General features: G+C 42.1%; 1 non-coding gene across 1 annotated transcript in view; it reads left to right on the forward strand.

Moving 5' to 3' along the window:
- The window catches only part of LOC112066982 (uncharacterized), a 77,141-nt gene that overhangs the window by 39,879 nt on the left and 24,236 nt on the right, over positions 1 to 13,026 (forward strand). Inside the window, exon 2 of the transcript XR_008619621.1 lies at positions 11,103 to 11,174. This is a non-coding gene — a transcript (uncharacterized protein). The remainder of the gene's footprint in view (positions 1 to 11,102; positions 11,175 to 13,026) is intronic.

A 13,026-nucleotide genomic window follows, 5' to 3' on the forward strand; every position in this document is an offset into this window, starting at 1 on the left:
TGCTGAAGAGGAAACTGAGGCCAAGTTCGAGAAACTTGCCAAGCTCTTCTAGTTGAGTTCTTTAGAGCACACCATTCTCATTTTAGTTATAACTATCCTATTGATTTTTTGTTTTGTTTTTGTTTTTTTGACTTAGAAAATAATGACTCTAAGCTCCTTGAGAGCAAATTTTAATAGCTGTCTTTTGTCTATTCTCTGTGGTCTGTGTTCTTGATTGGCGTAATCCACCTTTTCCTGGGTGAGACTCTTGTTGTCCAGGCGAGCATTTGCGTTCCAGTGGTGGACTCTGCGCGGGGCCCCCTTCCTCTCCAGGTGCTTCCTGCACCCTTTGCCCTGCTCCCCTGTGGTGGAGTGGATAGATTGCACGCTCTGGAAATAGGAGCTGATTTTCTCTCCTCCCTACTTCTTTTTATTTCTAAAGGCTTCTGTTTGTCTTCTCTGGGCTGCATTCATTTTCCCTCTTTACTGCTGCAGTTTATTGCTCTTTACTGGCTCCTTTATTTTTATTTTTCAGACTTGCCCAAAATGCATCTTGATTTTGGTATCTTTCGATTTTTAAAGCCCTGTATTCTGTTACTGATGATTTCCCTCATTTTGCAGTATTCTAGTTGGTTGCAAGTCTGTTTTGCAAGACCCTGCTTCTTTCGCTTCCATCGTTAAATTTTAATACTTTTCTGTTCCTACTCTTTTATTGAAATTTATATTTCATTTTTTAGATTGTAGTAATGGACCTTCAGTGTCCTACAGTTTGACTTCCCATCAGACTGACTTGCTTTTAGAATCATAAGTTCGTGGAGCAGAGGGCAGCTTTATGTTGTCCTTGCTCTTTCTTTAGAAGGCAGATCTGCCCGTGTAACTTTGGTGCTCTACTCCCCTTCTCTGGTTCTTGTCGGATCAGTTCTGAACCCCTCATCACAGTGCGGGAGGCCACTGCTAGCCCTCTCCTGCTGCCTCTTCACCCTTCCCTCCTCACCACCCACGACCGGCAGCTCTCCAACTTTTCGTTTCAGGACCCCTTTAAAAATTCTTAAAAACTAGTGAGATCCTCAAAGAGCTTTCAGTTTTGTGGATTATATTTAGCAATATTTACAATATTAACAATCAAAATTGAAAAGATTTTAAAGTATTCATTAAATTAGTTTAAATATAGCAATAATAAACCCATTACATAACACAAATAACACTTTTAATGAAAAATAACTATTTCTAAAGCAGAAAACATTTAATGAGAAGGATGCCATTGTTTTACTTTTTTCCTGGTATCTTTAATGTCTGCCTTAATGGAAGACAGCTGGATTCTCATCAATGCTTTTGCCTTCATTCTGTTGCAGTATGTTGTGTTGATTGAACTGTATGAAGAAAATACAGCCTTACACGGAATGTAGTTGGAAAAGGGAGGAATGTTTAATAACCTTTTCAGTTAATTGTGGATAGTCTTTGAAACTACCTCGGAGCTTGACAAGTGATAGTTTCTTAAAGGTTTGTTGCAGTATAGAATCTGAAACCATATATCAGTGAACTTCTCATATTCTGTTACATTAAAATCTTTTGGTCTGTCTTGCACTTTAAAGGGATCTTTTATGCATTTTGTAACATCATGCATGACTTATTTGGATAATGTCACGTTTGTTAATGTCACTGCTGCTGTCCTCTGAAAAGCCAAGTACTGAGATGCTCTAAAGCTCACAGTGGCCAATACAAGTTTTTCCAAATTTTAATGTTTGCTTGAAAGCTCAAATTTTTCTTTAGCAACAGATACTGTCAGTTTTCCTTGAAATAACAAGCTCACTTTATTCCTTCTAAAAATACCCAAATCTGAGTCACTGTAGTTTTTCTGTCAGTCATTCTTTCAGTTTAAAATGGTGTTCGGTGGAAAGGAGTAGCTAATTCAGCTTGCAGCTCAGTTGTACGAGTGCTTTTGCTTCCCCAAAACCAACCATCATACTTTGGCTCGTAGCAGAAGTGTTTTATGAGTGCTTCTCATTTTGTCACAAGGGATTTTAAAAAGATGTGTATTCGAGGTTAATATTTAACAAAATTAATAATTTTTACTGCTTCATTAGGATATTCTTAGATGAAATTGACCTTTTTTTTTTTTTTTAAACCGTGAAAGTATGGCAGTAGAGAACACAATGACTACTAATACGGTCAGATGCCACTGCGTTGATTCTCACTAAAGCACCAGCAGCTTTCCCCACCATTGTTTTTGCACCATCAGTGAAAATATCACACTGTTGAAGATAGTTTTGACCTGGCAGCACCCTCCGAGAGGGTCTTGGACCATACTTTGAAAACCACTGGAGAAGAACAAACTGTCTTCATTCCTCTGCACACATTGGACGCTCTTGCTTCCCATCTGCCTGGAACACTCTCTCCCTTCTTGTGACTTAAGTGTGCAGATATTCACATATGTCTGTATATATGTATGTATACATGCATATGTGTGCATGTGTCTGTCTGTCACTTCAGTTAATACTGGTTGTACTCATCCTGTGCTCCTGGGTCTCTTCCAGTAGACGGTAGACTGTGAGCCAGGTTTCATATTTATCTTGGGTGGCAGTAGCACCAAGAACCATGCCTATTAAATGTTAACTTGTTTAATGTTGCCTGTCTTCATCATCATCATATTATTATCATTTCAAGGGCTTAATAAATGTTTTTTGAACAAATGAAGAATTTATGTTAGTATTTTCCCAGGGTTACCTTAGAACATTCGTTCTCTGATATCAGTAAGTGTTAATCATGAAAGGGCTTCTGTGGTTAAGTTGATTTGGGAAGTTCAAATAGGTATTTAATTGAAAGCTTTCCCATATTCTTTATTATATAACATGCATTGTGAATTTTTAAGGGAGATGGGAGGCTACAGAATGTAATATTTCTCCAGTTGAATAGCACGTGAACCTTCTTTTCTTGGTATATCTCATAGGATTAGTTTCCTTGGAATTTTCTTTGGGAAATAATTGTGTAGACTGGCTTTTCCGTTTTTACAGATTATTAAATTGATTACCCATGTTTACTCGTGCATTAATTTATACCTCAGATATTTAACGAGTACTTCTTAAGGCTAGTCGCTGGTAGATATAGGCATACAATGGCAATCAAAAAGAAAAAAACAGACTTTGAGAAAATAGTAATACACCATTTGTGTGAAGTAGATGGTTAAGTGGGAGATTCAAGTATCATCAACTGATCACCCGAAATTACAAGTGTTGTGTTGATGGTATGTTGGAAGGTACAGCTGTCTTGTTGGTATCCAGGGGAGATTGGTTCCAGGACTCCCGCAGATACCAAAATCCCCAGATGCTTAAGTTCCTTGTATAAAATGGCATAATATTTGCATATAACCTCTACACATCCTCCTGTATACTTTAAATCATCTCTAGATTACTTATAATACCTAATACAATGTGAATGCTACGTAAGTAGTTGTAAATACAATGTAAATTCTATGTAAATAGTTACCAGTGTGTGGCAAATTTGTTTTGCTTTTTGGAACATTGTGGAAATTTTTTTTCTTTTTTCGTATATTTTTGGTCTGATTGTCGAATCGGTGGATGTGGAACCTGCAGAGGCAGAGGGCAGACTGTACACGGTGCTAAACCATTTGCTTTTTGTTTTTTTCATTCTCAAAGCTCTGCCGGTCCTGTTTAGGTATCCCTCCCAGCATTTTGCTACTGCTGGCATCCCTGTGATCCAAAAGACTGATGAAGAAGCTCAGCAATGATGGGGGCCATTTGCCCAGCCGTATCATCTGAGAGTATAGCGTGTTGGAGATAGGGTCTTTTAAAATGTGAGCCAACCTCTTCTTAGTGCCTGGCACATAGTAGGTGCTTTTATATGTCGATTGGCTGGACGAAGAGTGAATAAATGTGCTCAGAGACTAAAGGATAAACCCCACGCTGTGGTCCCATTACTCCAGCGCCCGAGCTTGCTGCGCCATACAGGGTGGGCTGAATAAAGCCGTATATATGCTTTTCACGCCCCGTGGCTCTGACCTGGCCCATGTTGGAGGGAACCAGTGACTCTTACCTTCTCTGCCCCAAAAAACAGCACACGAAGCACATCCTCCTTTCTGTTTTGATCCACTTTGGCCCATATGTTGCGGGAAAATGTTAATACACTCTTTATATGGAAATATTTAATCAAAGGACTTGATGTTGATACAGTAAAATTGGCCTTTGGTCCTCTGACTGCCTGGACAGATGATAGCAGGAGGGTTTTGCAACACAATAGGCTTGGACTCCGGACGGACTTCGGTAAGAAGGTTAAGCCGCTGTTTAATGTGATGATTCATTCTGTGAAGTCACCCACAGAGAAATCAAACATTTCCATGTTTATTAACCAGAGCTCTTGGTTTTTGGTGTGTGGCCCACACCACTTTGGGCTGGATGAGCTCTGGGAATGCATAAAGACCTCTCTCTGGTCCCTCCTCCCCACTGCCACGTGTGGATAGAGAGACAGGAAAACATGCAGCAGCTTAGATTATCCTCTTGTTTCAAAGCCTGAAACTTCTTCAGCCACATCATGTTCCTGCCAGAGTCTGAAAACTAATAGGCTTTAGAGAGGCTGAGGGTTGAGTGGAGTCACTTAGGGAATGGAATGCACCTGGGTGGCTGATTTTTCAGGTTTTGTTCTGAAACTGAATTAAGAAAATTCTCAGGGAGTTTTCTTGATTTCTAATTTTTATGATTGAGTTAGAGTTGCAGAAGTATGATGAGTTGCTAATTAAAAAAATTTTTTTTTCGTTTCTTTGTAAAAGGAATTCACATTAATTGTAGAAATTTGGAAAAGTATCAAAAGGCATAATGCTGAAAATTACCCATAATTCTAGTATTCAGAGATAATCACTACAAAACGTTTTGTTGTATTTGCATGCATTTTTATATGCATAATTAAGATCATTATGTATAACTTTTGATTTCTACTTTTCCCATTTAACATATGAATATTTTATCTTGCATTGAGAACAGTACAGCATGGGAGCTTGTGTTAGTTTCCTGTGACTGCAAATTTCCACAAACTGGTTGGCTTAAAACCACAGAAATTTATTCACTCAGTTCTGGAGGCCAGAAGTCTGAACTAAGGTATAAGGATTTTACTCCCTGTGGAGGCTCTAGGGGAGAATCCATTCCTTGACCCTCTCAGTTTCTGGTGGCTGCTGGCATTCCTTGGCTTGTGGCCCTATCTCTCTAATACCTGCCTCTGTTTTCACATGCCTTTCGTGTGTGTGTGTGTGTGTGATCTCCCTCTGTCTCTCTTTGAGAGCATTTGTGATGGCATCTAGGGCCCACCCAATGATCGAGGATATCTCTCCATCTTAAGATTCTTCATCTGCAGAGATGCCTTTTCTATCTAAGGTAGCACATACAGGTTCTAGGGTTAGGACCTGTTATCTTTGGGGCCATCACTGTATTCAGACTATCTTTGGGAGCATTTGTGATAGCATCTAGGACCCACCCAATGATCGAGGATATCTCTCCATCTTAAGATTCTTCATCTGCAGAGATGCCTTTTCTATCTAAGGTAGCACATACAGGTTCTAGGGTTAGGACCTGTTATCTTTGGGGCCATCACTGTATTCAGAGTATCACAGGATTTAAGAGTATGGACTTTTTTTTTTAGCTTATGATGGTCTGCTTTATATAATATCATGTTAATGTATGTTTTCTCCAATGGATATATATATTTTTCTTTTTCAAATTCTTTTCCCATTTAGGTTGTTACATAATATTGAGCAGAGTTCCCTGTGTTCTACAGTAGGTCCTTGTTGGTTATCCATTTTAAATATAGCAGTGTGTACATGTCAATCCCACACTCCCTAACTATCTCTTCCCCCCACCCTTCCTACCTGGTAACCATAAGTTCATTCTCTATTTCTGCAAGTCTGTTTTGTAAACAAGTTCATTTGTATCATTTCTTTTTAGATTCCACATATAAGTGATACCATACGATATTTCTCTTTCTCTGTCTGACTTACTTCACTCAGTATGATAATCTCTGGGTCCATCCATATTGCTGCAAATAGCATTATTTCATTCTTTTTCATGGTTGAGTAATATTCCATTGTATATATGTACCACATCTCCTTCATCCATTCCTCTGCTGATGGACATTTAGGTTGCTTCCATGTCTTGTCTATTGTAAACAGTGCTGCAGTGAACATTGGGGTGCATGTATCCTTTCGGACCATGTTTTTTTCCAGATATAAGCCCAGGAGTGGGATTGCAGGATCATATGGTAGCTCTGTTTTTAGTTTTTTAAAGGAACCTCCATGCTGTTTTCCATATTGGCTGTACCAATTTACATTCCCACCAACAGTGTAGGAGGGAGGGTTCCCTTCTCTCCACACCCTCTCCAGCATTTGTTGTTTGTGGATTTTTTGATGATAGCCGTTCTGACTGGTGTGAGGTGATATCTCATTGTATTTTTGATTTGCATTTCTCTAATACTTAGCAATGTTGAACATCTTTTCATGTGCTTCTTGACCATCTGTATGTAAGAGCATGGACTTTTGAGTCAGACTGTGTGGGCTCAAATCCCTGTGTGGTCTCTTACTAGCAGGATGATCTTGAGCAAGTGTCTTAACACTTGGTGCCTCCATTTTCTGATCTGTAAAGTGGGAATAATAACAGTACCTACTGGGAATTCCCTGGTGGTCCAGTGGTTAGGGATGTGTGCTTCCACTGCAGGGGGCAGGGGTTCCATCTCTGGTCAGGGAACTAAGATCCTGCATGCCGTGCAGCGCAGCCTAAAAATAAAAATAAAAATAACAGTATCTACCTAAGTAGATTAAGAAGCTTCATATATGTAAAGCACCTGATAAGCTTAGGACAGTTCCTGGCCCATGTAAAGATTAACTGATATTACTGTAGTTGTTACTTTTATTAGAAATTCTTTGTAAAATGTCATTTTTATGGCTGCGTAAAACTTTATTCATGAATCTACCATAATTTGTCTAATCATTTCCTTTTCTTGGCTATTAGCTTTATTTCTAATTTTTTTAATCTCATATATAACCGTGCCATGGATATCTTTGAGCATTAAGTTTTGTCCCCATTTGAGATTCATTCCCTAGTGTAGAGGTCTGAAAATGGAATTACAACATTAAAGGGTGTGTACAGTTTGAAGCCATTTAATAAGAATTTGTCAAATTGCTTCCAGAAAGATTGTGCCTGTTACACTCCTACCAGTAGTTGAATGATGAGAGTGCCCGCTTTGCTGTGGCCAGACCTGCATCAAGTGTTATCATTTTAAACAGTCTGTGGTATTTTGACATGGTCTGCCCCTTAAGGCTGAAGTGTAACATAGCAAAAGGAATCAACATAGTAGTTCCTTTGATAAGGAGTGTTCTTGCAAGGCAAGAAAACTTCTAATGAGAAATGAAATCCTTGCTTTGTCAAATTTCCAGGTGCCGCCTCCATCCTGTTATGAAGCCTGGAAACTTCCTGAGTGTTTTCGAGGTTACAGGGCAGGATGTTGGGGGAGAGGATATGTCAGCAGCAGGACAGTGCTAGGTACACAAGGATTTTAATAAAACAGTTTTGTTTCCGTTCTCAAACTTGGACATTGAAAATTCTGAGCATTTGATGGAATGAGGGAGGCACACTTGAACAAAAAACCCTGATAAATTTAATCACTTTACAACTGAAGCCATTTGAGGGACAGGAGGATAGGGAAGGGAGGGAGCAGCTCCTGCACTGCCTGCAAGGTAAGGTGGGAGACCAGCCTTGGGAAAGGCTGAGAGAACAGTCTGCACCTGTTCCTCACAGCCCTGCCACCCGTCAGCCTCCTTTCCTTTACCAGGGGTGTCCGTTGCCGTCTGGTCTTGCCCAGGCTCCTGGGCCGCAGAGGAAGAGTTGGGGTCACAACTGAGTGAGAAGCAGGGCAGTGGTTTTTTTCTCCAGCGGTGAACTGATATGAGTGTACAGTGCACAACATGTACAACTGGTCACACATGAATTCCACAGTATCCAAACCAGTTGTAGTTGGCGGTATGGTGGCCCCAAACATGGGTTTTGCTCTTTACATTTTCTTATATTGTTGTATATTTAAGTTTGGTTCTAATATGCTGTTGAATTCGGTTTGCTAGTATTTTGTTGAGTGTTTGATCAGAATTCTTGAGAAGGAGGAGATTTTACATTGGCTCCATGTACTCTTTTATGTGTGTCCCTACTCATATCAGGGCCCTGGAAGGCAGAAATTGAGAAGCAGCTTATGTATTTTGTATACCTGTGTTAGGAAATGTAGTATATCCCGTTGCTCCCTTCCTCCCGGGTGATCTCCCTTAAACCACATCATTATGTTGCCTTGGCAACTGCTATTTGTTATGCTTTTCTTCTCAGAAAAAGTTGTGTAACCTTTTCCAAATAAGGTCCGAGTAATGTGACCTTATTTGGAAAAACGGTCTTTGTAGATGTAATTAAGATAAGGATTTTTTTTTAAAAAAGAGATTAAGATTTTATTCTAATGAGTGTCCACCAAGATTCCTACCCAAGGAGTGACATGATTTAATTAGCATTGCTTAAAGATCTTGTTGTTCTTTCTTTTTTGGGGGGCCCCGCCATGCAGCATGTGGGATCTTAGTTCCCTGACCAGGGATGGAACCTGTGTCCCCTGCAGTGGAAGCACAGAGTCTTAAGCACTGGACTGCCAGGGAAGTCCCAAGATAAGGATTTTTGAGATGAAGTCATCTTGGATTCTCTAATGGGCCCTAAATGCGATGACAAGTGTTCTTATAACAGAGAGGAAGAAAGAGATTTTACACACACACACACACACACACACACACACACACACACACAGAGAAGGCAGTGAAGTGGAGGAGTGATGTGGCCCCAAGCCAAGGAAAGCCAGCAGACACCAGAAGCTGGGAGAGACAGGGAGCATTTTCTTCCCTAGAGTCTCTGGAGGGAGTGTGGCCCTGCCGACGCCTTGATTTCAGGCTTCTGGCCCCCAGAACTGTGACAGAATAAATTTCTGTTGTGTTATGCCACCCAGTTTGTGGTAATTTATTATGGCATCTGCAGGAAACTTGTACACCAGTCTGTGCTCTGTTCAACAAGACAGTTCCACTGATCGTGTGCTTGGCTGTGTAGCAAAGTCATAAGCAGTAAAAGCTTCAAAGCTGCTCTTAATTTCTGTACTTATTGTGAGCCAACAGCAAAGAGGTGGTGGATGGCACTGGTTTGCAGACCACCCTCTGAGTGCCACAGGTCCTGTCTCCCTCCCTGGTTTTGTGGACAAGGAAACTGAGGCCCGGAGAGGAGAAAGTGGGGCTGAGTTTAGAGCACAGGTGCCTCTGCTGCTTGGAATGGTTAGATAGGATGTGGCACCAGCCTCCTGGGGGCCAGGTCTGGGGTGAGCGGACAGGATTGCTGCCCTTCAGCCTGTCCTGCAGGCCCGCTGGTGTCCCTGCCGTTGTTCTGCCCCCTGCAGAGTGAAAGTTGATGCTCCAGTGAGCCCCTGGAGCACTGAGCTGCCTAGAAGGCCCAGAAGCCAGCAGATACTTGTGAAGCCTTTGCTGCAGCTAATGAGCCAAGAGTAGCAGGCAAAGCACCCTGTCAAGGGTAAAAGTCACAGCTTGCTGTCGACTTAATTTCTAGCTGACTGCTTTAGTCTTTGTGGTTTGGGTCATATTTTCTCTCTGTAGCCCAATTTTAACATTCTACATTTTCGGAGGGCTAATTATCTCTTAGAGAATATGGGATTAGACTACAGTCATCTTGACTCTTAATGCTGCTTGAATAAAGTCCATCCAACTTAACCTGGCATTCAGACCCCCTGAAGAACCTTCTGCTCTCCAGCCCTGCCTCCCAGCCCTCTGTTTCACACACCCTCATCTTTGAACTTCACGAAAACCATGCTTCCTAGTAGAGGGGACTAGAAGGTGTTAGAGTCTTGAAGTCCTACAGTAGGTGAGTTCATGGTTGACCAACTCAAGAACCAATGGAAAAGTAGGTCAAGGGGATAGAGGGCATAAATCTTTCAAGATCTCAGGGAAAAAAAATGTTCACATTTACTAAAGTAGACTCTAAAGGCAGCACAAACAGCTAGTACCAGTCACTAGCATATGAGCTAAGTCATCTGGTCTACCATCCGGCTCAGTTGAGCCACCGGATGACTGTAGCCACATGAGTAAACCAGAAGAAAAACCACCCTGCTGAGCCCAGCACTAATTGCTGACCCACAAACCATGAGTAAATAAAATGTTTATTGTTTAAGACAAAAAAAAGCACAGTGCAGTAAATCAAGACTTATCCTTGAGTTATTACATTTCTCTTTTTAGTAATGATAGGCATCGTATAGTTACTCAATTATTCCTTACTTGCTATAGACACTTTCAGAGTCTCCCACCTTTGTATTTCATTGAAATTCTTATTTTGTTTTGTTATGGATAGTACCCATATTAAGAGCCCCTTTTCCCCAGTATCTGGGTCTCCATCTTAATATTTAATACTGCCGGGATTTTATGAATTATTTGCTGTATCTACTCTCTGGGTTTCCCACATCTCTCTCTTCCTTTCCTCTCAGGTATTATGGGACAGTAGTGCAGAGGCCCAGGTCACTCCCTCTCATCTTTTATTTTTCCCAAGGGTTTGTTTCAGAAGCCTTTATTTCTTCACCCTCTGCTTGTGTTTGTGTTTTTAGTCCCAACCCTGGATCTCTTATTTTTAAATAAGTAAGTTTTGTTTGCAAGGAACAGAAATGCTCTCATGCCAGCTGTAGTTAGCAGAGGGTCTGTTGCAGGAATCTCAGGAATGCAGGGAGCAGGCTGGAGCAGGAAGGCTCCTCTAGTTCAGGGGCTGTGCGGTCCTGTTCATCTCCTGTGTGTGTGTGTGTGTGTGTGTGTGTGTGTGTGTGTGTGTGTGTGTGTCTGTGTCTGGATCAGGGCTCACTGCTGCCTGCCTAAGTTTGCATGTCTTTATTCTCAAATGAGGAAAGAAGGAAGGGAGGGAGGCAGAGTGGCTGCTGGAAACACACCAGTCTCTCGGGGGAGGGGGGTGACTGACGCGAATGGACTTGGCGGGGGTGTCACAAAAAAGAGGTCTGTGGAGGGTAGTCCCACCAAAGCTATTATACCTCTTTTTCTGATTTCTCAACAGGAATAACCCAAAGTCACCTTTCCTGGAAATCAGTTTGCTGAAACTATTGAAACAGCAGTTCTTGAAGAAAAGGTAAATAGAAGTGAATTTGTGTCTCCTAAAATTCTCTTAAGAGGGAAACCCATGTTTGGAGGGTTGACCATCCCTGTCGTTCCTTAAACACACCCAGTTCTGTATGTATTATTTTACCTTCCTCTGCCTGGCCAAGTTCCTAGTCATCCCTCAAGGCCTTTATCAAGTGCTGCCTGCTTTTGAACCCCACAGTACTCTCTCCTTACTGACACGTATCCCAACGGGCTTTACGTTACCATTCGTGCCCCTCCTCTGACCGTTCTCCTGTGGCTGTATGGAATGTAGGCGCTCCTTCTCTGTGACCCCCACCCCATCGTAGCACTTCCACACTTGATTATAGTTGCCTGTTTGTGTGTTTTCCCCAGTTACTTCCTCGAGACATATCTGAGTTGTGCCTTGGACATAGTAGATGCTCCATAAACGTTTGTTGAATTAACAGTGAATTGGCCTCCATTCTAGATGGTCAGCTCCCATGTGGATTCACTTTGTACCTCCACCACTCCACCCTTGTAGAGCCTGTACTATAAATCCTTCTCAAATCGATTTTTGTTCTTTGAGTGTTCATCAGAAATTGTTAATCTTCTCTAGTTGTCCTTTGTGTTTTGGCTGTTGGTGAAATGAAGCAAAGCTTTTATATCTAGTTTTTATTTTTCATGGGCAATTTGGGTCCATGTTAAGAGCAGTAATCCAGAAGCGGGAGGGGAACGGAGGTGACAGGCGGGTCAGGGAACCAGTGACGGTGGGAGCATGGCTCCACACCCTGCCTCTGCCTCCCTGTGGTGGGTGTTGAATGGGATTACTCGAGGTGGGGTTTGGTCATGCCTCTCTTGTCTGCTGGATGCCATACCCCCTCCCCCATCCATCCATCTATCCATCCATCCATCCATCCATCCATCCATCCATCCATCCATCCATATGATCTTCCGAGCTACCTCAATCAACAGACAGTTGCATCTGAACCCACCTCCCTGCTCCAAACCTTTTTTGCTTTAACTCATTGAGTCAGCAGATTCCTTTTCTCACCTGCTTTTACTGCACCTGCTGAATAACCGGAAGATGTTCCTCACTAATGTAGGAATGTCATGTAATGTTACCTGTTTTGTTGGTCACCATCCTCTTAAGAGGACTTGTCCCAGCCTTTCCTACCTGACAGTAACCAGCAGTTGTCTCTTCCATTTGAGGAGTTCTTCTCCTTTTAGAGGGTGCTTCTACACACAGCACCAGAGTTTCTTCTCCCACCAATTCTAGGAAACAGGCAGGGGCAAAAGGTAACTTCCCGTTTCAGTAAACAGGCTCAGAGCAGCTAGGTGTCCTGCGTGAGGCCACGTCGCCAATGCGAATGGCGTCTGGCTTTTCTCTCCCCTGCGCCATCTTGCGCATTCCCCTTGGAAGCAGCCGCTGCTGTCACAGACCCCAGGGGCTCTGTCTCACCCACTCCAGTGTTCCTCTCAGTGGGGGGGAGCTTTGGCCTGCTGTGGAGAGATGCCATCTGACCCTGGTGTTTCCCCTACCCCCAGCCAGGCCGCTTTCTTGAAAAAGTAGGTCTCTTCCTCCCGAGACCTTACAATCAGTCTTATAAGTTTTATTTTGGTTGGGGCTTATTTAAATGCAGGAAATTTAATTAGTTTACATGAATGCTGTGCTGTCTTACTCTAGGAATACATAGGAAGACACTAACAGGGGCTAGAGCAGCTTAATCTAGCTGTATCTAATGATTTTCTTTCCTTGCCTTCTCCTTTAAATAATTGCAAATGGTGCCATCAATCAAGGTGGCAGAGCACACTGCTTTATTGCCATGTAGAATTGTTTAGTTAAATGTGATTTTTTAAAAATGGCTCAACTTTTAATTAGA

This window comes from Physeter macrocephalus, chromosome 16 (assembly GCF_002837175.3).
Source record: "Physeter macrocephalus isolate SW-GA chromosome 16, ASM283717v5, whole genome shotgun sequence".
In the NCBI taxonomy this organism is placed as follows: Eukaryota; Metazoa; Chordata; class Mammalia; order Artiodactyla; family Physeteridae; genus Physeter; species Physeter macrocephalus.